The sequence below is a fragment of the Numida meleagris genome, chromosome 10 (genome assembly GCF_002078875.1).
Source record: "Numida meleagris isolate 19003 breed g44 Domestic line chromosome 10, NumMel1.0, whole genome shotgun sequence".
NCBI lineage: Eukaryota > Metazoa > Chordata > Aves > Galliformes > Numididae > Numida > Numida meleagris.
Genome location: NC_034418.1, coordinates 5,116,140 through 5,143,999, shown reverse-complemented (window position 1 = coordinate 5,143,999; position 27,860 = coordinate 5,116,140). Strand labels below are relative to the sequence as shown.

Genomic DNA, 27,860 nt, shown 5'->3' with positions numbered 1-27,860 from the left:
CAGCTACCTGCAAACAAGCGGGATATTTACTGCAATTTTGTAACTTAGGTTTTGTTTGATTAAATTAAGACTAAAACTGTGCTAAATGTTCCAGGAGAGAACAGGAAGGGAAAAAGCTAAGAAGAGAAGAGAAAGCTAGGAGAAGTTACTGTACTTTTCCCAAAATCTGATGTGGGTCGAAGGAGTAACTTTTAATGAAGGAAAACCAATTCATGCCTTCTCCCAAAATCTTCACAGAGGGCCCAGTCCAGAAAGCAGGAAAAATGGACTGTGGCTTCATTCAGTAATTCATAACAGACTACCAAGGAAAACACAATACCAAGTTTATGAATATCCTTATCTCCAGTTATTTTGGCTGAGCAGAGTTCAGGTCCCTGTTATATTGCTTAGGCCTAAATTCACAGAAGTGTTTAGTTATCACAAATCTTTAAGTAACTGAATTTAAGAAAAAAAACACATCTAAATGATATATGTGATTTTCCTATGTGGTATTGCTTTCTGAATCAACACAGCTATCCTACTAAACACAGACTTTCTCAAAGAACAATCAGTAGGAAGCACTAAACAATGTCTTAAACCCAGCGCTCTCCCCAAATCTATCCAACTGAGATTTATAGTTCTGAACAATTTCTGATCAAAAACTTTCTTCCAGAAACATGTCTCCAGAAAAAAAATGTGAGACTGTGGTAAGAATCTTAGAATGAAACTTGAAGCAAGAGTATGTTCTCCTGGAATTTATACCTCTACTTGCATCATTTCTAACTTTCCTTTCCCTGAGGAAAATACATACACTTTTTGGTATGTGTGTGTGCAGCTAGAAACTTTCAGCTTTCCCTAAATCTCCAAAAATCTGTTTTTTCTTTCTTATCCAATTTTAGTCCCCCTTCCCCTCTTTTTTTTTTTTTTAAATCCTTTGCATTGGAATTTTTTTGTTTGTTTTGTTGGGGGTTTTTTTGTATGATGAGAAAAATATTTTAAAATGAAAATGTAGCCAATAAGTTCCAATTTACCTTTTGCCCTTCTTCAACTCCAAGATATTGTGATAGAGCCAACATCTAAAGATAGAGTAATGCTTTTAAGTATATTCTCTACAGGTATAGAAGAGCATCGTGTGCTGTTTTTCCAGAACTTTAAGTAAAACACAGCAGTTCACACCGTGAGGATCCACATGTAGTTACGGATCATTTCTGTTGATAGCACAGCTAATTCTTTCTTAACTAAGTCTGCAATTATTCTGCAGATTGTCATTCTTATTTCACCTTGCTATTTTTCACACGGTAGAAACTGAAATTCTCCTTAACAACAAAGTTACTGCAAGTTGCCAGCAAATGAGTTTCCCCTTCGTGCGTGCTGACCAAGTCACACAAAAAAGAGAAAGGTGAGTAGCCATGTTAAAACGCTTTCTCTCCTCTAAATCCCTCAGGGAAAGGCCCTTACCACTGTGCCAATGAATTTCTTATGGCTGCCTCCATCATAAATACTCTGATTAAAATGTAAATTCAACCAGCCTATCAGCTTCCCATTAAGAGGACTCTTTAAAAACACCATTAATCAGCTGAGAGATATGTAGTGAAATACCACTTATCAATTCTAACTGCTTATGACAGTTAACAAAGCTTTATATTTGCCCCAAACATGTGCTGATCTATCAATTATGCTGGGGTTCACTCTCACGCTAATTGTACATTTTCTTCTCTAATGCATTTTTGCTGTTATCTCATAGGCTAATGAAAGCCAGGAAATCAATACATATAAATTATACATGCAAAGAAGGACTGCTGTGAACATAAAGTTTCTAATTAATTGCACTTGATTAATTTATATCCTTTAATTATCTTGCTAAGCCACAAACAACATAAATATCCTTGCAATCTGGTTATTGCTATGTCAGTCATAAAAAAAGCAGACACAGTAAATCTATGAAATCTAGCAAATTCCATTGCCAAAAAACATGGTATGGCACAGCACATAAATATAACAGGGCTTACTCAAGACACCTATGAATAATTTTAGTGTGACAAATTACCACAAAATATGTTGTATAGTTATTTGACCAGGGTTATAATGACGTTATAACTTTACATGTAGCATACAGGGTAAGCAAAAGGTAGGTTTACCATGCAGGATTATGGATGCTGTTAGCTGTATTTATAAAACGACTTTGCAATACAAATGTAAGTGATACTGATATCTGATTGGGCAGGTCAGTGAGCAAATTATCAATATTCTAAATCAGAGCATTACTGTTTTTCTGTACTTAAAATCTACAGCAATTTGTTTGAAGACTTAGCTGAAAGCCAGAAATGCACACAATCAGGACATAATAATGATATACCCAGCTCTAAGCAGATTTAAGTAAGAACTACCATACCGTCTTTCCTAAGAGGCAATTGGCCAAATATAAAATTCTTCCATTATGTGAATAGCTGTAACTCGGTACATGCTATTTTTTTTCTTTCAGATTGTGCCCACTTTAATAAACCAACCATATGTCACCGCTCTGAAATCTAATCCTATCAATCCACCAGGCTTGCTCTTTGTCCTACACAACAGCATTATTACGGAATATCTGTATCTACAACTTTCATAAATGTGTAAAAAGAAACTGTATCTGTCTACAGAGAGACTCAGACAGAGACCATCTGTCAGTGACTAAAGCTATTCTTTAAAAAAGAAAACATTCATCTGGGATTTGCCCTTTACAGAGTAAACCCACTTAACCTCCCAATAAGATTAACTGTTATTTGTTTCCATTAAACAAAAATGACCATGCTAATATGCATTTAATAGTACTAACAATGAGAGAAACATGAACTTAGACAATTTACAATTCTTCAAAATTCTAGAGCTTTATTTTATCTAATAACAGCTATTTTGTTATACATTAGTAGCCATCGCCTTTCACTGCATACTTTCTTCCTTGGAGTTGACAGCAAAATAATAATAAAAAAAATCAGAGTAAATATTGAAGCTATGACAGCACACTCGAGTCTGCCACACATTACTGAGAACAAAGGGTGCATATAAATTAAGTCTGAATAATGCATATAAAACTCTATATCTATGGAGCACTGAAGATTTTCACCTGTGCCCTGAACATCTATGCATTCATGAAGAAAAGTATTTAACTAGATTGATTACGTGAGGCTGCCTGAGTAGAGTCATTGCACTGTAACAGAGACTATGCTGCTCTCTACAGCAGCACCAGTCACTGAAGCAGCCTAAAGCTGTACTGAAAAATATCTTAATGCCTCCTCCTCAGCTGCAAAACACGATATTACTGTCATGTAAGATTACCTGTCCAGAGGTGGGTGAACACAGTAGGAGAAGCCTTTACATGTAGGCAACCCCTCCTATCCCAACTTCATATTTATGCTCTTTTTGCTGGCCCAAGTTACCAACACGTGCAATAGTGTAGTAATAAAGATCATCCTAAGACATGACAGACAAAGCACAAAATTCACCATAAAATTAATCCCTAGCTCCCTGCCTTTCTTTTCTTTTTTCTTTTTTTCTTTTTCCCACTCCTTGCTTTAAACTCTGCCTCTAAAGTAACCACCTAGAGAAACATGCACAAGTTGTATTCATCCCCTCAGAAGGAGCCTGAGGAGAGCTTCATGAAGACTGTTTCCACTGCAGAATGCACATCTGACTGGAGCCAGAGGAACATACTTGTTGGGTTCAGAAAGCTTGGAAATCCAGCTTTCCTCATTAATGGGAGCAACACTATTCTGTCAATAAACATTAAGATAAAACAATCATAAAATCATTTCCCTCAGTGAGAAATGGATGCATATTATAAATAACTACATTGATATGAGAGGAATTGTTCCAATTCAGTACAGGTAAGATAGTTGTTCCTAAAACAAATAGCAGCTTCTTAGCTCCCAAACACAAACTATAATAAGAACAAGAGGTAAAGGAAAACATTTCAGACGTATTCTCCTCTCTAAGGGTGAACAGTTGATGCATTAGCTGTATATGCTATATCTAAGATTCAACAGTTGAGGGAGGGGGAAACGCACCTCACGATACACGCAAAGCGTTCTGCAGAAGCAGGTATTTTTAACCTCTGTTCTGGTAGAATTCTTAAATCTAGATGAAGATGCATCATCAGTCATCTGAAAACTGCTAAAATGCCTTCTATTGGACAAGTGATAAAGACTACAATATTTTAAACAGTGAAAGGCAATCCTTTGACAATGTGCATGTTGGCTTCTAACTGTTTCTTCCCTGCTAAGGACACAGATTCAGACTGGCATTGCCCTGTACTGTCTGTAAAGCTATGGACTTTGTGTTTGCGTTATTTTACCAAAAGAATAGTGATGTGTGAAATTGAGAGGTGTGAATTAACAAGAATCATGCTCAGCTGCTGATTAAGATCTGATGTGAGAATTATTGCATGCCAGAAAACTACTGCACAAAATACTCAATGGTCGCTTAGAACTGACTGAAGACACCAGGAAAAGCTTTTTCCTTCTAAAACATATCTCATTGCATCGAAAGTAGAAGGAAGAATATAACTTCCACTAGCGTTCACCGGATTTGTCACTTCAGATATAGAGCACCTATATAGAAGCCAAGTACTGAGGTTTGACTACAATTACCTTATCTTTCCTATTTTTAGTGACAGGACCAGATTATTTTAAGTGCATTTTACAGAAAACCTTTCTTTACTGAAGTATAAAGACTGTAATAAAGACAATACAATGTTTTGAAACTGTTTTAAATCCTTCACTCAGCTTTGCTTCTACAGATTTAACATGTAGGGGTTCTAATCTTACTGCTCCTAATTAGAGCTTTAGTGTAATTGTGCCAACAGGGTGCTTGGCATAATAATTACTATTGAGAGATTCTGGTGGAGCTGTAACGTGCCCACATAATGCAGATATGTCTCATATTATACAGCAGTCACCTTTGTATGTTGACTCTTAAGTTGGATTTTAACCAAGTAAGAGGTTATTTTGCCTTTATTTTAAAGCTCAAAAGGCAGATACATACGCATGACTTTGGTATTCATTTTTTCCTCTTTGACTCTTTTGGATATTAATTAGGTACAAGAAAACTAGAAGGAACATTCTATTCCACATCCTTCATAATTTAGTCTAGCTTGGCATGAGGAAATGCACAAAAATACTTATGTTGGCAGGTCATGCTCATAATGTAATATTAGACTTTATTAGGATGATGGCTTCAGCAGCAATGTTTATCATAGTATACAATAAACTGAACTGAAAAGCGGGGATGAGTAAGACAAAAATCTGCTTTTAGAAAGTGCCCATGCTGCTTTCCATTACAGCTTACTAATTTCAAAAGAAATCAGTATGTAGCTGTTTGAATAAGTCTGTCCACTGAAATACATAAAACTTAAACCTAAGGGACAATGCAGAGAAAAAAAAAAGACCAAAAAAAAAAAAAAACCCAAAACAAAACAGAAATACCCCAAAACCTAAAAAAAGATTTTTTAAAATCACTTCATAACCTTTACTGTCTAAAAACTTTCAGACACTGAAACTTTCTTAACGCTTTAAAGCTATCATGAAAGAACACTTACTAGCATTTAGTTGTTTAGTTTTGTGTTTTTACTTCTAGAAATATCAGCTTCAGCCATGCAATCATTAACAACAAAAAAAGCTTCAAAAGTAATTTAAACACACGAAACCTGCACAACACTGTAAAGGAAAATTTGAGACTGTTTCTATCTAACTGTAGAATCTTTTTTTTTTTTTTAAGTGAACTTTCTAAACCAAAAAGTATTGCACTGAGCCTGAAGCAGAGCTCCATTTAGAACAGACAGGTTTGTTTTTACTGCCCCTTAGTGCTTCCCTTTTAAAGTGACAGGAAACCCATTTCTGACTACAAATCAATAGGTTAGCATGTTGCCATCAGACAGTAAATTTAGTTGTTGATATTAAACCACAGAAGAGGATATCAGAAAAGACCAGGAGTTTCCATTTTGATGTATTAACCTTGCAAAAAAGCCCCACAAAAAACAGTATTGCTTTTCTTCCGCTCCATATTTTCAGGTAACAATTCTTACAGTAGTAAGTAACACGTGGCCTATTTATCATTTTTGGGTCACCATCAGCATAAAAAACACAACAAACATCATAAACATAAAGTGCTTAAGTTTAAGTATCACAGATTAGGAACCACTGAAATGTGCTGTATTAGTTAATATAATGGAAATAAAAAGTATGTATGCTGCTGTCACACGAAATACCTTTTGATGAAGCCTTTTTTCTTTAAGCTTTTAAGATAATCTTAGAGAAATCATCAAACTATAAAAAGAAATCAATAAAACAGAAAAGGTTCCCATCACCCCTAAAAAAATCCATAACTTTTGCATTTTAATAGAGACACTACAAGACTATACCAGTCATTTTCTTTCTGATGTGTTCCTTTGATTTCACTCTTATCTCACAGGACTCTTGACTTTCCTGAGAAAGGGATTATTGAATTGTATGTCTCCCTCAGATGCTCTTGATCATTCAAGTAGTCTGTACTTAAGAACGTTACAGAGTCTGTTCAGCTGCTGGCTCCTCAGGAAACTCATCAGGGACTGTCATCTTAATATTAATTGGGTTTTGTGCAGGAATCTGAGTCCCACAATGAAAGGGTTTCAAGAGGGAAGATTATGCCCAAAGCCAGATATAAAGACAAACATATTTAGCACAACAATTATGATAATTGCAGAAACACTCTGAGATATAAGTAAATCTGATTAAGGGCACTTCTACATGATCAAATATTAATCTGATGTCTTCACTCTAACCTGGTTTGAACATAAGAGGCTTCTTATGGTTTTATGTATTAACAGATTTGTAGAAGCTGAACTCATAGTACCTAATAATATGGTACATCCAAGTCAATACAGTAAAAGGATCTTTACGGAATGTAATCCACTTAAATTAAAAATAGACACAGATTGAATCATAAAGCCTAAATTAAAATTGACGTACAGTCAATCAATAAAACATTTTGTATAAAGTCTTATGTAAACTACCATAATGCTTTTCCATTTCATAGCATAAAAAGTTATGTGTATTTCTTTTTATTTAATAAAGACTTCATCACTTCAGAACGAGTCATCATAAATACCACCCGGACAATGACTTAAAACTTTCCAGACACATACAATATCCTGTAAATTAAATACACCGATATTTGCAGCTGTGAGATTTATTCCTCTTTTAAAATGTGTATTACTTATAGAGACTTGAAATACCTGATTAAACCCTTTCATCTTTAAAATCACCACGATTTGTAAGAAACTTGGGCCAACACCATATATTTGAGTGATAAGTCAGCGGAAGCAAAATAAAAACCGATATATTTAATAATATAATGACAAGTATTTTCAGTTTCTTATGTTCTGGAAAATTTTGAATAAACCTTAAGCTTATATGTACACACTACGTATACTTTTTAATATAAATTTGCAGAGGAAGAAGATACTCCTAAGAGCATTTGCACCACATTTATATAATAATTTAACTCAGATTAAATCTTCCTGGTATAACTAAGTTTTATTTGCAAGTATTAACCACATGTAAACCTTATGTGAAAGGTAAATCTTGCCAGCATGGCTTACCTCCCATAGTAATTAGGCTTGTGTTTCTGCTTTATTAACTCTGATACAACAGTGTCCTGCCCTCTGTCACCAGGGGTACTAATAGATGATAATCACCAAGATTTGGAAACCATACAAATTAAATGACAAAGTGAGATGAAGTGTAGTAATGCAGTGAGTTCAGGGATAAGGGAGTTAGTCATTTCAGTTTCAGGATATTAGATAGGTAATAAATGAAGAAATTAGATCATAGTTTATCACAGAAAACAACCATTTACATCTACACATTAAATATACAAATTTCTGAAATATTACTGTTTTAAAGATGATACTAAAAAATTGCCTTGTTTCTCTGAAAATAAATATTTAAACATATTTCTTGTGTATAAATACAATGACATCTTTACAAGAATTCATATTCACTGTGAACAATTTTAATGCCATGTGGACAAGTATATTATTTCAGTCCTGTAAATCGGCCCAAATTAGGACATCAGGAATATATTTTTATCTGCATTACTATAATCTTGAAGATGTGATACTGATTCTTAGCTCCTAACTACAATTTTTAATCCATTAATCTCACAGCACAAACATAGCATACCCGTCGTTACCTTTTTAATCCAGTGCTTAATTATTCAGAAACTTAGCTGACAGAAGTAACTTAAATACAAACAGTTGCTAGTATTTTTAGAAGTTTTTAACTGTTAAGTCCTGTGATGAATATCATAAGTTCACATTAAGTTCAAGAGGCTTCAAATCCTAATATGTCAGTTTAAATGGCAGACATCCTTAGAGATGCACTAAAACCGTAACTCTCTACCAGCTGACATGAAGATGCTAAGTATGAGCATTGACAGCATCTGCCTTTTTCAAATCCATACCTGCATTCTGTAATTTATCAGCAGTACATTCTTGTTATCGAATTTATCCTTTTGAATACACAAGATATTCAGTTGCAAAGTATTACATGTTTTGAGCTATATCTAAGGCAGACATGCTGAGAAGGAAGAGAAATATCTTAGCACATTTATTGAAAGCCATATATTTCAAGACAAGCTAACTTTTAAAAAATACATAATTATTAGTGAAAGACTACTTTCAAAAAGTTTTTGTTTGTTAGTTTTTTAGATAAGTAAACAGGTGAATGAAGCTATATAAGCATATCATCCAGATATCTAAAAAAGTAAAAAAAAAAACTTGTGGGAAAGCAATCTGTTATTCAAATCAAAATCACATTTTCCCAGTAGTTTTCTAAAGCAACACGTTCAGCTACAAACAGTTCACCCTGTACTGCTAGATTTAAATCCTGTTAGATATAACTATCAGTAATCACAATGCTCCACAGAAACATAATTCTGCCTGGGCCTGTACTGTATGCTTTGAAAGCAAATACCCAGACTCCACATTCTTTTTCTAGCTAAGCAACAACAATATACTTTTAAAAATTAATTAACACCAAGATGTATAAGATACTATTTATACCTTGTTCGTGCATATTGATACTACTTATATTATTTCACGCTTCAAAACGCTAAGAAAAACTCGCTATCATTTCTCAACTAAAACTGAACTCTCATGCTAAAGCTATTTTAAATTACATCAAAGCTTTCAGCTGTACAGCTCTGCTCTCTACTGATCTCAGATTCTACAAAGGGTCTACTTTTCTACAGCACAACAAATTCTATGTAGCCCACATAATACACTCCCATCTCATCTTTAAAATGCTCAAACTCTCCAATTTCAAAAAAGCATATTAGAAATCATAGATTGCATCTTTGAAGACGAAAGGCTTAATAGACAAAAGAAGTACATATACTTTCCTAATAGCTACTTTTTGTTCTGAAGAATTGTTTTCTATAGTTAGCATGTTTACAGCCATTCAATTCCTGCTGCAGACTATGGCAATTAGATATTTATCCTCCTTAATGTACACTGTTTTTATTTATGTTGAACTTGAATCCATTATCAGAAACAAAGCTGCATACATGTAACCCTAACCAATTGCTGGAGATGCACACAGACTACTGCTTGTTTTCTTTGGGTAGGCTAATCTTATGGCATGCATTAAAAATGTTGTACTTGTCACTGACTAATACAGCAAATTGAAACCTTGGAACAATCTTATTTACAATTCAAGTGCTCAATATTTGATTCTTGCATCAGAATTTTCACTTAACCCTTTTGCTAAATAACTGTACGTCACGGCAATGTACAGCTATATTGCAATTTAAAACTAAATACAGGGCAATTTCTTCTGGTATGGAATTTTTCACGAAGAGATACATCCGGAGTGTATTACCTTGCTGCACACTTTTTTTGCATCTCAGTTGTTATGCAGTATGTAATGGAACATTTCAGCTGTTTTATACTATTCATACAGCTAGGGCCATCGTTGAAAGAAAAGTAAAAAATAAAAACCTCCCTTCATCTGCAATCCATAAATAAAAGGCTTAGCTGTTGGTTTTACTTACAGCTCCCTGAATTTCTTTCTCTTCTAAACCATTTTAACTCTTAATATGAAAGTTTTATTGTTACTCTCTAAGAAAATTCAAACCTTTACTAAGTCATATGAGCAGTTACAGTTGCTTTCTGTGTAGCTGGGTACCCCTGATTCCATCAGGAGAGAAAAAAAACAATATATGGCCTACGTTAACATCTAAAGACTGAAAACATACCCAGTAAAACAGTCCCCCAGACTAAAGGAAATCACTGCTTAATTTCACAAACATTTGTTTCAACTCAGGAGTTGCACTCGAAAGTTCAAGTAGTTTTCTGGTTCGAAAAATACTCAAGTTGATAATGTGGACTCATAAGATGCTGCATAGCACCATCTGCTGGTTTGAACAATGGGCTTTGGAGAAGAGTCCAATTATTAGAGCTATCTGAAATCCAGAAAGATGACATTCCACTCACCTCAGTTTTTCACAGGATTTGTAGGATTCTGCACAGATTCACAGCGGGAACTGAAAGAGAATGACAGAGAGAAAGAGCATCATACCGTGTGTGTGTGAAGACATCTGAAAATCATACAGAGATGAAACTTGAGCAGGAGGGCTTCATTCAAAGAAGGGAGAAAGCTGAATTTCCTTTGTCCAAGCCCTGGGAACAGCTCCTTTTAAACTGTCTCATAAATATAATTTTGCCTTAATCTAGATTTCTTTTTGGAAGGAAATTTAGAAGGCATTTAGGAATCTGTTGAATGCAGAAATTTCTTTTTCTTAAGCAAGAATGTCATAGCAGCTTCTATCCTAAATTAATCACTACTTTATAAATGCTACGCTTGGAAACAGTTGTTTTATTTTCAGGTATAAAGAATAAAGATGTAAAAAATGCACAAACATAACTGGTGAAGACTTTATTTTCATTTTGTTCAGGCTTCATTTGTGCAAACGGATTAAAAAGGAGCGACTACTAGAATGCTATCGTTACATGACTATGAAAGCTAAAACAGCCTCAGGAGTATTTTATGAGAACTGACTGGAGAACAAGTTGGGAAACTGTTTCAGTTTTCATTTTTATTCTTTCATTGCTCTTTAAAAGGAAAATACAACCAACCTCGCTTTAATTGGAATTCTTTTCTACATCAACACAAAAAATGTTTTTTTCCACCAAAAATGAGACTATCCAGACCTCTGAATTGCTAACCTTTTTTTCTATGCAGACTACATATCAGCAGTAGCCGTAGACGTGACACAAAAATGAAAGACAAAAATCCTGCAGCATTAGCGGAACAGCCAGTGTAAGCACCACCCTCACACTGTAAGAGTACAAACGATAGGACTGGCTCTGAAAGTCCTTCCTCAGTGACACCTCCCAAACTGTGGTAGCGGAATTCGACAGATGGGAAACCGAAGTTCTGCTCACACCTCTGACTGCTCCCCGTAAATTAATTTGTTTACTTGATGCCTGTTTCATGAGGTGCGTAGAGGCCTTAGCTGGTACATACCAAAAATATCACACGTTTAGTACCCACTGTGGGGTCCTGGCCATAGCGGTCTCTGTGACAGCTTGATGATAAACAGCTGGCCTGCTTGTGGGATTTATAGAGCACACTGGGCAACATGAGCAAGAAACAGGTAACTGGCATTAGCTGAACTCCCTTTGCAGAATAACAGGACGACCTCTTGGAAAATCCTATTGCTGAGCTATCCAAGCATGGTTAAAACTCAGTTCAGCGCCTGGTAAAGCAAACCTACTCCTACCCGTTTCAACAAGAGCTGGCTCACATCTCTGGGGCAAAAATTAAGAATCTAAAGAATCTTTCTTCTTCCTCTACCCTCTCTTCCTCCCCATAAATCAGTCAAATAACTTCTTGCATCAACAAAGCTGAAATACCTCCAACCGCTTTAAGTACATTTAGCATTTCACATTTAAGCCAGTGCAACATTTGAGAAGAAAATAAATAAAAAGAAGATAAATATCCAAAGTCCTCTGTTTTCCATTCAGTAAACTAAGAATTGAACCTGTCTGCCAATCACATCCTGAAGCTAGAACTAGTTTCTACAAAGCTTTGCATATCTAAAGGGCAATGCATCATTGCCTGTTTATCTATACCACAGAACTGAAAATACAGTAATTTTTGGCTAGCACTGGCATTAGTAGGAAAAGAGCAAGGTGATCGGGTAGCAGATCAGAAGAAAAAGCCTTGAGAAGGGTCTATGAGGCATCATCACACATTCCCCTGTCAGCAGTATCATGTGTCACAACAGCCAAATTTCAAAAATACAAATTGTTGTTAGTTTAGAAAACTCTCTACCCCATATGTAGTTCTGTAACGTTTTATGCGGTAACACTCATCTCACAATATAGTTCTACTTCCAATTATAACAGAATTGTTGCTGAACTTCGGTGACTCAGAACTAGTATTCAATAAGTATCATTTTATTTGTTCCTGTAGTACCATGCAAACTTCTCAGTGTGATGTCATGTCAAAGTTTGTTGCACCAGTTTTAAGAAAACAGTAGCTGGTAAAACAACCATCAGCACCAAACAAAGGAGACATGAACAAGCGATCCATAGCTGTATCTCCAGCTGAACTACATTACCTACTTGGCACAATTTAAAGCAGCATCTTTACCACATTAGCATATAGAATAACTTTTTATTTCACTTCTTATCACTGGAAAGATACAATTTTGATATAACAGAAAACCATAAAATGTAGGAAGTCACTGATACCAAGAGGTGCTCAACAAGCTACTTCAAACGTCATTTATAAACAGACTTGTGTTCTTGTAAAAACTATCTACATCCTTGCCAATGTCTAATATTCTTACAGATGTTTTAAACGACGCAAAACAAACTGGTTTAAAATTTGTAAGTTGACACTTCTATGTGTGTACCATCTTGCAGGTATATTCAATGTCAGTTTGTGCCTAGAATCCAATAGTCCAGATGAAATCTCTAGGCTCATAAATAACCGCAGAGTTCATGTAACTCATAATGTTGTAGAGATAAGAGACTTTAATTCCAATAATCTTTAAAATAAAATTCATTTTTCTTTTCTTTTAAACTTTTAGAACAGCATCTGAAGATACATGAAAGCTCTCATATAAGTAACTAACCACAGAAGAGATTCTTTTTCACTAATTCCAAGAGATTTGAGTTAGTACATTTATATTACAAACTATCTGGGACAGGAAATGCTTTTTTTTTTTTTTCCTCTCCACAGTTTTGCCAAGTACTCTAATAAACAGAGCTCTTAAAAACAACAACAAAAAAAAGCCCCTCAGTGTTAGCCAAGATAAGACTTGTCACAAACTGTATTTTAATTAAACACTGTTCAAACTAAATCAGTAAGAAATCCAGCAATTTAAAAGCTTCACTGGAAACAGATACACAAATTATAAAAGATTAAAAAATTTCAGCTAGGTCTGGCTAATTAGGATGTAAATATCATTTAATAGCATAGAAATTAGGTACATATGCTTTGAACTAATGTAAAAGTGTTTATCCATGACATTTATCAAAGACTAACGCTCTCCAATAGCTACTGCCCACAGTGCCAAGAAACTAAAATTAAAAATGAAGCTGGCAAACATGAAGTAAAATAAATACATAAATAAAATCAAAATTGTGGTTTGTGGATATTACTTGCTGAATATATGATTGCCCACGGACTCCTGAATATTTGAGACCACCACATCCTGACACTGAACAAGTCTGAATCGTTGCTTATTTATGGACAGCTACAACTGTAAATGTCTAGCATTAACAAACACATCATTGTTGTTTCAGCAACATGCAATTTTTCTACTAACACAGTGTCATAAATACTAACTTCAGCAACCAATTAAAGAATTAGCAAGAATGATCTCAAGTAATACATGCATATTGTGCCTTCAGCTTGTAAAGTTTTGAGGATGTCTTAATTTTTGTACACTAAGTTTGCATAATCATTATGAACACAAGCTTTGAAATGACATACAATGCTGCTATTGGATAAAAGGGCGAAGGAAAAAAAAATCTTGTGCAGTCCCCAGACAGCTGTACCATGGTATGTCTTACAGCAGTGACTGCAGTTTTCAAATAAGTATGAGTAACAAAAGTTAAGGACTAGGGTAGATTTCAGGAGCTATTTCATATATGACTTTCAACCTACCTCCATTCAAAGACCAGAGTTTGACTAGGGTTGAAACTAGCGAGCAATGTGAACTGGTTCAAAAACTAACAATGTCATCCATGAACTGCATGGTGACATGTAAGTTACCCTCATTTTTTGTATATGATGCCAAATTAGTTGTGGATGGAAACATTTTATGTATATTCAAAGAGATCCCATAAGCCAGAAAAACTGGAGAAATCTGGTAATTCAAATGCAGGTGAAAAGGCACTCTGGGCTACAACAGCTCCACAGAGGGGTACAGGCTAACGACTGAGTGAGCAGGAAGCAGTCCTGCAGAGAAAGGTCTGCAGAAAAATGTCTTGAGAAGAAATCAGCATTTAAAAATTAGAGTAGATACCGAAAGAGACTGATCTCCAACTTCTGAGGTCTTCTGAATTAAATAAACTGGATAAGCCATGAGCAACATCACCAAACTAGGAAGTCACTCCTGCCCTGAGGAGGCTGGACTAGACAATCTTGCTTTTCTAGGTGACCTCTAGATCTCCTTCAACTCATTTTTTTTTTCCCTAAAATTCTATTAAAAAAAGATTTTCTTAACATTTTTAATAATGAAGAGAACAAAATGAGATATAACCATATAGTACCAGCACAGGATTTGTTGCAATGAACTCCTTTTGACACCATTGATCAGGAATTTATTCATCATAAATTACTTACTCTCAAAAGCTGAGGCTTGTTTGTGAATAACCAGTTGTGAACATGCACAGCAGGGAGAGAGAAAATATTTTCCTTCTTTCCTTCCATATTAGCACGCACATTTGACAGCATTATTTATAGCGAGGTTTTCTAAATTAGCTGGTCAGTTTTTGTGCCGCTTGTGTGGGCTTCTTCCACAGTAATAAGAAGTTTTGTTTTAGGTAAATGTGACTCCAGGCCAAGCCAACCAGTTTCCGGGGGAGTGAAATTAATGAAGCCTCCTATCCTGCAGGGTTGTGACGTAAGTTTGATGGCTCACGTGGCTTTCTTGATTTCCCACAAAGGCTGAGATTACATTATACTTTTCTCCTCAGTGGAATAAAGAATTTTTATTCTAAACATCGCATTTCCCTAGGATTTACAGAACTGAAATATCTTTAAGATTTCTAGCTCTCCATCCAATTTACAACAGAATGAACAAATACAAAGGTTTGTCAGTGACAGACACACGGACATTCTCACCCACAGTCAACATGACAGCTCAAAGAAGCCATCTCTATGTCAACAAAATAGAGAGTGTGAGACTGCCATGTAAGCCAGAATTTCTCTGAGTTTTCAGTAATTTCCATTTCAGAGTAATAACTGCTATTAGTTGATATCAACTAATCAAGACGCCTAGAAAAATTGTAATGACCTCAAAGGACTGCTTGCCAGAAACTGCCAGAACTGCTTGCTGGTATCACAGGAACAAGCACATTGGTCTACTTAAATCACTCTTAACTGAATGTTTTGATGTTCTCCAAGAAAATAATCTCTTAATTTTTTAATCTACTTGAGAAACTGAAAAATGGAATGATGCAATACAGCCCATTTCATAGAAACAGAGGATCATAGAATGGATTGGCTAAGAAGGGACTATCATCTAGTTTCAATGACACATCTATAAAAATATGAATTTGAAAAATAAATAGAAAAGTATACAAGAAGAAATTAGTATCTCAATTCGCATTCTTATCGCAACTATTTGCACTTTTTTATCCAATAAGCAAAATTATTGTGCAACATACCAGGCTAATCTCATCTTCAGGAAACTGCTAAGCATTAATGAACTCACGCAGATGGAAAAAAATAACTAACTCCAGCACTACCAGTTATTAAGGATTTGCTGAATTTGACCAGTCCCCACTGAAGGGTGAAAAGCTTGGGCACAGCAGACAGGAGCCTGAATTCTCTCAGTGCAAAACCATCTGATTTGAAACCAGAGCAGAAAACACCATGTAACTAGTAGAGGTCTCATTTATAAGAAAATTAATGATCTCCAAGACCAGCAGAAAAGTCAAGACAGACATCTACAAGGATACCATACTTGCTGAGGTAAACCCTCTCTCCTTCTCTCTGTAGCAAAACATGAACAGGCTAGCCGCAAAACTTCTAAGAATGCACTTTTCAAGGTGAAAAGTGAAGCAGTTAAAAGCTTACATACACATAAAAAAGAAAGCAGAGCAGAATGAGGACACCAGCAAGGGACAAGGGCCAGTCCACAGCAGAAAAAAGGGTTCTAGACATAGTGAGAAGGAACAATGAATCAAATTCTGTCTAGACCATGTTTTCTCCCTCTTAATCCTTGGGTAAGGAGGACTGTATTTCCAAACCTCTTGTATTATTATTCTTGTCTCACATGTATGCATGTTTACACAGTGAAACAAAAATGCACCATCACTTCTATAGGTTGCTCAGACCAGCTGCTGAGAACAAGAACTACATTTGAGAAAGACATCTCCCAAACACAGAAATTCTACAGGCAGTTCATTCAGCATTAGATCTTGCAAATTTATGCTATTTTTGCACCTTTATTTCATTTCAATACCACTGTTATTACCTAGACTACATAGACTAAATATAATCCGAATTATACCAAGTCGAGTTAAAACATGGAAGAAAGATGGAAAACTAGATGTCAGAATGCTCAGCTTCTTTCATCAGTGTTGAAACAGTGAGTCAGTGAAGCAGAATTGAATTCCTACACCTTCAATATTTTTTCCATTCAGATAACGTTCAATATTTTGGGTACTGATAATAGTATATTGAACATGCCAGCAGTGGCAGATGCATGAATTCCAAGGGCCTTGTTCACTACTTTCTAGCTGTAGTGAACAGTTTGCAGCAGCTCTACATTTGATGAGCTATTCAAAGGCAGTCACAAAATGAGTATCAAAGCACATAAGTAATCCACATTGGGAAATCTGTCAGAAAATAGTTGGGAAAATAAAGTGAATCAATAGCATGTCAAGAGACTCAAATGGAAAAATATTGAATATTCATTTTCTTGGTTTCAGAGGGCTAGGGATTTAGTAGCACTAGAGTAGCTTGTAGGATTTTCATTCTTGAAAACATTCAAGAAATATTTTTTATGTGCTTTGGATTCAAAACTTAATTAGTTCCCCTTAAAATTAGGTTTTGTAACTCCATGTTGTTTACTGATGCATATACAACATAATTAGGAGAACTAGTCTGAACTGCACAACAACTTTTAACTACATTGGTGCAAGAAAAAAAAAAAAGTAGAATAACAAGTCATCATGTTTGCTCCTTACCATGCAGAAACACATGGATACCAGCCATGAATTTGGAAGTGCTACTACAAACGTTGCTAAGTAGTAGCTGATATAAAAAAAAAATACCTGGGTTAATTTTGGTGGTTTAATGAGATTTACAGGATATAAAATATATATGTTAATGTGGTTCACATTCCAGGAAATCTGATATGCTGACACAAGCAACTATTAATGTAGGGCTATGTCTCTGCAGGCTGCAAACTCGCTTCTGTTTGCCAAAGAGTTGTAAATACAGTCCTACACAGGTCATATCATTCAATTTCGATATTTGGATAAACAGAAGCGCACATATATTAATTTGGGGGAAGAAAAATAACCTCCTGTTCCTCCCTTTCATCTCACCATCTCTCACATAACCAAAAAAGAAGAAATTCTGAAATAAATGCCATAAACTTGATCATGAGGGGGACAGCGGATATCTATTACGTTACTTCTTATTTGTTGTTGAATATGCTTATACAAATATTTGTAATCAACCCATTAATCCATTCATTCAGAAAGTTACCACACCTTCTCGTTAAAGTCAAAGCTTTTCCAGCAGCAAACCCTTGAGCCCCATACATTACACTAAATGAATCTGCCCCTTCTCCTTTCTGAAAGTCAGTAATTCCCTGATATTCAACCTTTTCATAAATTGTTTTAAAATAACAATGGATTTACATCTCAATTTTTAAAATTCTATCTTGACACCACTGTATAAATTTTTAATAGTTCTCTAATTAGAAACACTCTTCCACGTACGTACACAAAAAAAGAGGAAATTGTCATGTAAAGTTAAACTATTTTTGATAAGACACGGAAAATCTACATTTACTCCTCAGAAGTCAGAAAACCACTCTCATTATTCCTAAGAACTAACAAAAACTTACAGAAAGCACTTTCAACAAAAAAATTTATTTTATTTTTATAAGAGCTGTTCTGCTCCTTGTCTTAGAAGACTGACTTTCAAAGAAACTGTGAAATCACTGATGTACTTCTTTTCAAGTAAAAAAGAAATCTGTAAATAGCAAAACATTTGCTCTCTGGTATACAAGAAGGAAAAATGAAGATAACTAATTTCCTTACCGGGTTAGGAAAGTATTCTCTAAGTAGTAGTTCCCTAACGCTAGGTTATTTAATTCTTCAATTTAATAATCAACTTCAAAAAGAAACAAAAACCACCTCAGTCACTCAACAAACCATGACTCCAATGTCCTTTCCTTATCAAAATAAACTCCGAGTTAGCATGTTTAACTAAACATTTCACAAAACTCTTGTTAACCCTTTTGTTAAAGTGTTCACAAACTCTTCACATGTGCAGGTAATTCAGTGGGTGTCCAATCAGAGAGCCCTGAATGTTGTGCTGATACTCCCCATTTCAATACAGAAAACAAAGAAAACCTTAAATACTTCTCAACTCATGACAATAATGATGCATCTGTTTAACACCTTCATATTAAGGCTCTTCTGTACTTCTACTAAAAATACGAACACTTCTTCATTTTGGAAAACTCCTTGCACTTTTTAATTTTGAGTCTGTGATGAAGTCACTACTGAAGACATTAGGCATTCACATTTCAAGTAACATTTCTTAGCTTCTTTTCTAACACCCAAAGAAGCTAAGCAAAATATTAATGCTCCACTCTAGCTCTTTGATTTCACACAATGAAAAGAACACACCTAAAACTACAAACACACTCAAGAATCTTGCAGGTGGCAATATAAGTGAAAAGTTTTAAGTTCAGGGTAGCTAAGGAAGATATTTACAATGAAGACACAACTATTAGAAGACAACAAGTTTGCTCTCAAGTAGATCCACAGTGATAACTACGTTCCAAATTGCCAGCAATAGAGATTTTCTAATTAAGAAGCACAACTGTTTTGTCAAAAAAAGAAAAAAAAAGAAAACCAAAAGAACAAACTAACAAAAGTAATGGAAAACAATCTTGCTGGCAGAAATAAAGAAATATTTTAAATTGACTGTGTCAAGTTAGGAACAATTTCTACTGGCATTTTAACAGGAATCAAGATCTCATATGCCTTATTAAGGCAACTCTCATGAAACAGGAATAAATTCCACTGGTATCTCCACCCAAATGTATTATAACTAATCTTTTCTTTGCAATTATGTTAACCAGTCTAAAGTGCCGCTGATTTACTGAGTTGATGAGAGGGCTGTTTAGCACAGGTAAACAAGATAAAATCCATCTTCAGATATAAAAAATCACATTTCTCCATAACTAAGCTTTTAGTCCTCAAAGTAACTGGATTTAATCAATTATCCATGATGAGAATTTGACATAGCTGTATGATTGGAACAATAGATATAAGAAAACATAGTGTTGATCTCTCATGCATCTCATGCTCATCTCACCTGAGCAACTCATCTCCAGAGAAGGAAAGCTTCTCTCCTGAAGAGATTAGCAATGTGTTTTACTACTGCACCTCCGTCCCCCATGCAGTGTTCAATCCACATATGTATTTCTACTCTGCATACTCCTTAGGTCTATGTACCGTTCCACTATTGACCAAATTGCTAACGATTTGCATACTTTTCAAGATAATGCAACTTAGTAAATCAGAAGCCTGAGCTATCCAGGAGAATGTTTAACAATTTTATCTCACCTGGGAAAGTTTGGCAACCTTAGTAAGACATACTGATTTGCCAACTCAGTTTGCCCTCTTATTGTGAAAAACTCAACTGTCATAATCTTAAGTTTCCTGCAGTTGATACAAAGAGAAAACAGAAAAAAAAACCACAAAAAAACAGCAAGCGTTGTACGGCTATTGAAGAAATCAGTACTACTGGCAAAAGGACATTGCTCAAACTACCTGAATGCAGGGACCTTTTACATGGAGAAATGCAAGAACCTGTATGAAAAATCGGGATGCATTGAAGCAAATGAAATTCTAAAGCAAAATAATTCCTTAGTTACAGCCTTGTTTGATACAGACAAGAGAAGAGAATACTCCAGTAAAAAAGTCAAATTAACATCTCTGGAAACTGCAGTCTAATATTTCACAATTCTTCCAACACTCACATACCTCATTAAACAGAAACAGTCTTTGTAATCAGGTCCTTAGCAATCCTAACTCTGCTTTAGCAGCAGAAAGCTCCTAATAAAAAGTGCAAAGCAGTGTATTTATTTTATTTTACATAGGTTCTTCTTAGAACAGTATTATTAATACAAAAGCTATAACTTCCAGGCCTACATATCCTTAGACAATATAATAAGCAAGACTATCTACTAATTTGATCTTGTCCCCCACTTCACTACACCTACTGCTAAAACACGTAATATATGTAAATAGATTTTTTTCTTTACAAAACCAGCAATTCCAGGAGACCCATATCACTAAAATCAAAGTGACTTTGAAAAACTTACCAAACATAACGTTTATAGTGATTTACCAGACACGATCGTGAACTAAGAGTTAATCAATTCTTAATAATGTCTTGCTACACTACCCAGTTATTCCCATTGTCCAAACAGCATTCAAAACCCACAAAGGAGTTTTAAGCAAGGCAGTTGGTCGCATTAAATGTCTTGTGCGTTAAATGGACCTCCATGAACAAAGACCCTGATTTGCTTGATGCTATCACTCCATCTAGATCATACTAGGCATTAGAAGTGTTTCAAAACTGGCCTAAAACAAGGACACTGTAACAGCTGAAAAATTGTTTAACCCATCCCACTTGAAATGCCATACAAATATATTTGATTAGGAGCAATATTCAGTGATAACTTTTATAAAGAATTATAAATGCAATGCTGATAGCCCTAGTAAATCATGTATTTGTTAATACAGCAAATGGTAACTGATCTACCTTGTACAAATTTCCTAGCCAAGAAAGCAGAAGAGATTCTTCTTTCAAAGGTTAAAATCAAACAAAAACAAAAAGACACCACAGCAACACATGCACTTAAAGCACAGTTAATCCTAATTCTGCCTCTTTATCGCTGCCTAATCCTAAATACCTAGCTCCAGATTTTTGGTCTTCTTAAATCTATGTTCAGTCTTTTCTTCCTCCCAGAAATTTTGGCTACTGCTTTCTCCACAAGCCCAATGTGTCCAACAGTAGCTTCCATTGCCTTGCAAGAAGTGAGGCACTTCGTGACAGTCCAGCTAGACATACAACAATCCAGTGGTAATATACAACAGGTCTGCCAAATGTATTTCATATGGTCTACATGAATTCTGGCAGACCTCCCATACGGCATCTCACTGCATAAGTTATAACTGATGGAAACGTTTACAAGAAAAAAAATACTTACAAACAAAATCATCATGTTTCACACAGATCTATCTCAATTCCAAACCCAGAAAGTAAATTGGCATGTACATATGATTAATTCTGGTACAGACTGGTGAATTTGAAGTACTTACTCTGCAATCATAAGTACGGTTCTAATGAGTCCAAGTGACTATGGATCACAAAGTTAAAATTGTTATTAGCTTAAACATGAAACCCTTTTCCTCCCAGAACATGATGTTAAAGCAATTCCATGTGAAATCTCAAACCTACACATCATCACCATTTAGCACATCCACATATTCAAGAGAAAGAAATTAACAAACCCACAATAAAATCTGTTGATACCTTAGCAGCTGTTACTTCAACTTTAGCAAAATCTGTGGATGTGGGTGCATAGCAGCACTAAAAATCGTATTACAGAAGCAGAGTAAATCTTTCATATTGGGGAAGGATTGCTCTTGCAATCCCTACTCTGATTCTTCCTCACCATGGCCTCTAGTAAGCTTGTTCCTACTAAGCCTTTCCATACCAATAGCCCAGTCTTCATCAACACACATTCAGTGGATAAAAACCTGTAAACAGCTGTTGGATTGTATGTAAAGTTTTTTATACAGTTTATACTGAAATTCTCCTAAAGACAGAAATAGGGAAGCATATAAGATTCTATAAACGGATCAAGTTTTGATACAGGATTATCTCTAATATGTGTTTGTCCCAAGGGAGAAGGAGTGAGGGCAAGCTCTCAGTTTTTGTGGTATCTAAGATGCATTTGAAAATGATGATGATTTTAAGTAGAAGCTACTTTATGCTACTGCCACTTCATTAGGAACACTTTGAAAAGTATTTAAAAATTCATATTCACATCCAATGTAATTGCCATTTAAGTTAGGAATTTACTTTTTAATAAACACATTCTTGAGCTGGTAACAGCAAAAGCATCATTCAAACATCATTTCCTGTGCTAAATTTTACCCATATTAACAGACTTAGCAAAGCATCAACCACAAACATGTTGGTGATAGAAATTTCCTAATGCAAGCAGTCTTTATAGATTTCTGCTATTTCAGCGCAGGTCTCCAAGGACCATTTGAATCCATATTAATTTCCTTTCTGGCAGTTATGCGGCCATGTATGAACTGCACTATTTCACTTTTAATCTGTCAGTAATTTAGTAATGTGTAAACTAATTATGCACAGATATTAATGTAATCAGTTTGGGGAGCTATAAAATCAATGTATTTATACAGACTGTGTTAAAAAGAATTGCATTACTATAATCATATGTCTGTTGCTGATAATGTTATGGAATTAAAATAATTAAGATCCATGCATCAATACACATTCCCACAATCCATCCAATGATACAATATTATAATTTTCTACAGTGCATCGGTCAAATTTTTCAGAAACATTAAAATTAAATCTGACCAAAAATACTCTGTGGCTTCCCAATAAGAAATATAATTTTGATGGCATCTCAGGTTTCCTACAGTGAACTAGAAGTGAACTGGCTGAGAACGTTTCATTTATGATTCAACCCAACTACTCAGCCTCGCTCCAATGGAAAACTGAAGGAAAGACCGCAGCTACTACTCTGCATTGGACCACATAAATTAACTAAGAATCACATTTGAAGCATCATGTAGCAAGTCATTAAAATTATTAAGCATGCGTTTCCAGACGTACAGAGACTGTGGCTGTCCCCGGGAGCACAGCAGCAGGGTGCGCTACCCCAGGGACTCAGCTCCGCCTCTTCCGTGCTCAAAGGCCTGCTAAATGATTCCTGTGCTTACTCTATTTGCTAATTCCTCTGTTTTCCACAACAAAGGTGCAAGATGAAGATTTCACATGTAAAATTCAGTAATTAATGCCTTCCACCAACTGTACTTATCACAGGCACATGCATCAGGCCAAGCAGAACAGACACAATGAGAAAGCAGACCTGAAGTTACCTCAGCAGTCAAGACCTCATCTCTCCTTTTCCTGCTAATGACTGGAGCCGTATTAACTTAGTTATCTTTGAAGAGATCAATGTTCCTCTCAGGTTAGTGTGAAAACATCTCTGAATTCAAGGTTCTGCCATGCTGAGAGAACTGCTTGCAACATAACCACACCAGTTCTGCTGCTCCCTTACAAAGGGGCAATTAAATAATGCGTTAAAGTTTCACGATACAATTAATCCAGTCAGACTTGAGCTGCTGCCAGACACAGCCGCTCCTGGTGGGGCCTCCTGAAGAGCAGCACACACCACACTTACCTACCACACAAAAAGCAAAACGGTGCATTGCAAACAGTAACAAGACAACTCTTTTCACTGCACGCTTACCAATATCTACTGTTCATTGCTTCCCCTGTAGAATCCTTCCTCTGAAGGCCCACAGAAATCCCCACACACAGCAGCTGGAGCAGTGCAGGGCCAGTGGCTCCTTACAGCGCCAGGTCCTGACAGGGAGGCACAGCGCGGCCCTCACCGGGCAGTACCACAGGGACCCTCAGGCCATGTCCGTGCACCTCACCAGGTTTGACAGGGACAAAATACAGCAGGATGGCAGCGTAAGCACTGCAGGCAGCTTTGGCTGCTCTCTCTTGCCACAGCGTGAAGGAATAACAGCAGGTGGGCGCAGCTCTGCTGGAGGAACCTTCCCGTTCCGGAAGGTTCTCCCACACGCTCCCTCAGGCTGCCCCCGCTGGAGGCGCCAAGCTGCTCCTGGCGGCAGCCAGGGAACACAGGGACCACGCTGTCCTCCAAAAGCTGCAGGCCTCAGCACAGCATTTCCTTCAGCTTTTCCATGAGGAGGGATGAGCCTCTCCCCACACCATCCCCACACTAGCAGCCTCAGAGCCCCTTAAAGTAGAAACCTCCATGGGGAGAAACCCTCACACCTGCCAGAGCAGAGAGAGGCCTGGTCCCACACCATGTTCCTGCAAAGCCTTACTGAGCAGAGGGGAGAATCATTTTCAACATTTTGTATCTTTAAAACATGTATTTTTATTGTATTCTAATATAAAACAGCTTTGTAGCTCAACACTTGTCCTGCGCGCTCTTCTTTAGGGAAATGGAAGAGCACTTCAGCCTGCAGCCGCTATTTGTTACACCCACACACAGCACACATGGCAACAGTTTCACCTCAGACAATACATCTGTGGGGAAAAAGTCAATGAATACTCTTTTAAGGATCTGTCCAGGCAAGAATAATGCAAGAATATGTGCCATTTATTAATGGTAACTACTGTATATTGATTCACTTAATTTCAAATTAAATTATAATGTAAAAATTATACATGATACAGAACCTTTTCCTCACTAGAGTAATTCTCTCAGCTGTTCGCTAAATTTCAGTAGCATTCAGCTCTGTAGTAGACAGACAGTGGCTCCAGCAGATAGAATGGCTCAGAGGAGCCACGACAACATCCATTTTGCACCTTGCAGAATAGGCTTATCTAAAGATACCACTGGCACCTGAAGCCAAAAACTAGATGGAAGCAGGGAGATTTGGCAAATTCTTGTGTTAACATAGATTATTTGCAAAAGGTTTAGTGGAGAGGGATGTAACAAAGAGAGAAAGTAAAGGAGCATGCAGAAACATGTAAACTGAGGAAAAAGAGGTTTCTAGTTCAGCTCTAGGTCTATACCTGCCTTCATGCCAGACTAGGCTGCCTTCCGCTTAAACATCAATAAATGGATGAAAGCAAGTATTTTAAGTGAGCATGAAAAGGATCAGCTTACTTCACTGCCTACCTTCCCTCTGAATTTAGGCTTGTGTCAGACTTTCATACTGTCAAAGAGTTCTACCTGCCATCTTTTATAGAGATGGGAAAATCTGTAACAAACTAGCACACACACATAAAAAATTATTTACATTATTCTGAAAATTAAATTCTCCCAACTGTATCAGGTACTAGCTGTTAAACTCTGCTGAAATATAGAAAATACTGAAGTTAAACTATACTTTTGTTTATAGTTCTTGCAAAGCATGTACAGACAAGCTAATTAGGAAGGGATCGTATCCCTTTATTTTTATAATTCCAGTTTTAGGAGCAGAGCATTTGATTTATTGCATGAAGGTATTTTTATAGCCACAAGTACTACTGCTCTTTAGGACACAGGGAACATCACAGCCCATTTAATTTACACAGGAGATGTTAGTACTATTTAATGGCATGTAAACATTTTATAAGGTAAGCTCAAATAACCAGAGATTTTTTTTAATATACTTCAGCAAAAAGGTTCACAAATGGATTTTCATTCTACTTTATTGGACCAATCTCTGTTATTGCATCAGAAGCGAATCGAGTTTTAAAAGGTGTTAAGAGTTTTCAATTTATTTTGTGACACTGAACAGAATCAGAAAGTATACATAAAACAACCAATGCGTGAATTAATTCCAGAACTAGCATAAATGCACACCCTCAAATCATATGCAATTGTCTGTTTTTGAGCAATAACTGCAATAGGCCATGGGTGCTGATTTCATTCTATTTCTTTCCTGCTATCATAATTTTACTCAATCCTAGATAAAAGCATATCAAATATACTTTGTAATCATTGTTATTATTATTCCTTTCTCACAATAGGATTTTTAATGAGTAGTAATATCTTTGCTTAGGCCAACTGTTGAAAACAGAGTAATTTTAAAAAACTTAATCATTTTATAAAAATAATGAATCCTCTTTAGTACAAACTTTGCCATGTATTTTTTTTTTTACTGCCACCTCATTACCGCAATGCCAACACTGTTTAGTATTACTACTGTTGTATCTTGTGATATTTGTAAAATGCTCAGAAGCTTAGTTTGGATACATTTTTTTCCTAGTGCGTTCACATTATAAAAATATCAAGATCAGAACTATTACTTGTTTTTACAAGGTTTATTTATCAATTTTAAAGGGAAAATGATGAAGTAGACTTCAGTAGAAAATGGATCTAAGCAATTCAGATACCATTTCATCATCAAAACATTTTCATTTTGAGGGAAAAAAAAAAGTAGCACGATACTAAAGAATTTATACATGCAATGATATGACTATATTTTCTCCTCAACAATGGAAGAGGATGGATAAGACAAACTGCAGTCTATTTTCTGATATTGATTATGAAAAGCATGGAAAATTCCACAGATCCCTTGTACATCAAAAGAGAATGTGTATAGCTTTCACTAAAGGAATTCTGCTCCAGTTCCATACTACACTTTTTGTTAAAAATAAAAATAAAAATAAAAAAAGAAGGGGAAGCATTTCTTGGAAGACTAAGAAAAGTACTGAGAGTTCTGGTCCTTTCATTTATGCCATGTTCTACCCAGTGGGAATGGTGTGTTTCAGTTCTTGTTCTGTTGTGCTATAACAAGAGTAATTGCACTGACTTTGAGAAAGCATTCAATAAATAAAAATATGATTATCTGATACTGACACAAGGCAAAATAAAATAATTGTGTCAACACCAGTTTGGTTTAAACAACATGCCTAAAAACCTACTAAGCGAAAGTGCTGTAAATACAAGTGTTGAATATTAACTTTATGAGGTGCTTAACTGCACTGGATTGTAATGAATTATCTAGTTCTAGTGATGCTTTGACACATTTCAAATGAGAACCATAAGGAGTTAACTTACGGTCTTCAGTCCCTTTCAATATGTTCAATGACAATATAAGATCCCATTTATTTTCCAAGACGTAGCCATTTTCAATAACATTTAATTGTAAAATATATGAGCATTTCTTCACCTAAAAATATCTGTGTTAGCATAAATATTGGCACAACAGAACACTGCCATATGCAAAAGTAATTTCATTTGCCCTGTGATTCATGAAAAATCATTGAAATGAATCTCTTTTGCCCTTGGATTCTATTTTTCTCAAGAATTAATGTATAAGGCTGTTCTTTTCATGTTTCTTCCACCTTGAAGTTTTGCAAGGATAAAAGGATTGACGGAGTTTTTCTAGCTGTTCTGCTTTCACAGAGAAATCAATGCATTTATATGACAGTTTAAAAAGAAAATACTACACACCTCTACTTTCTCTATATATTGTGTATACTTCAGTTGATAACCAAGGAGTGGACCTGTGTTGCTACACATTTTGAAAAGTGGAGAATTTTATATTTAAAGCAGTATCCTAATCTTGGCCTCTTTTACAGTATAAATTATTTTCTTGTTCTCCTTTACTAATACAGCTC

The 27,860-nt window shown here is 35.7% G+C and overlaps 1 long non-coding RNA gene across 1 annotated transcript in view; it reads right to left on the bottom strand.

The window, feature by feature from the left end:
* Positions 1 to 24,807, bottom strand: part of LOC110404388 — a 224,545-nt gene extending 199,738 nt beyond the window's left edge. Inside the window, exons 1-2 of the long non-coding RNA XR_002442216.1 lie at positions 24,016 to 24,807; positions 10,490 to 10,539 (exon numbers count right to left, since the gene is read on the bottom strand). This is a non-coding gene — a long non-coding RNA (uncharacterized LOC110404388). The remainder of the gene's footprint in view (positions 1 to 10,489; positions 10,540 to 24,015) is intronic.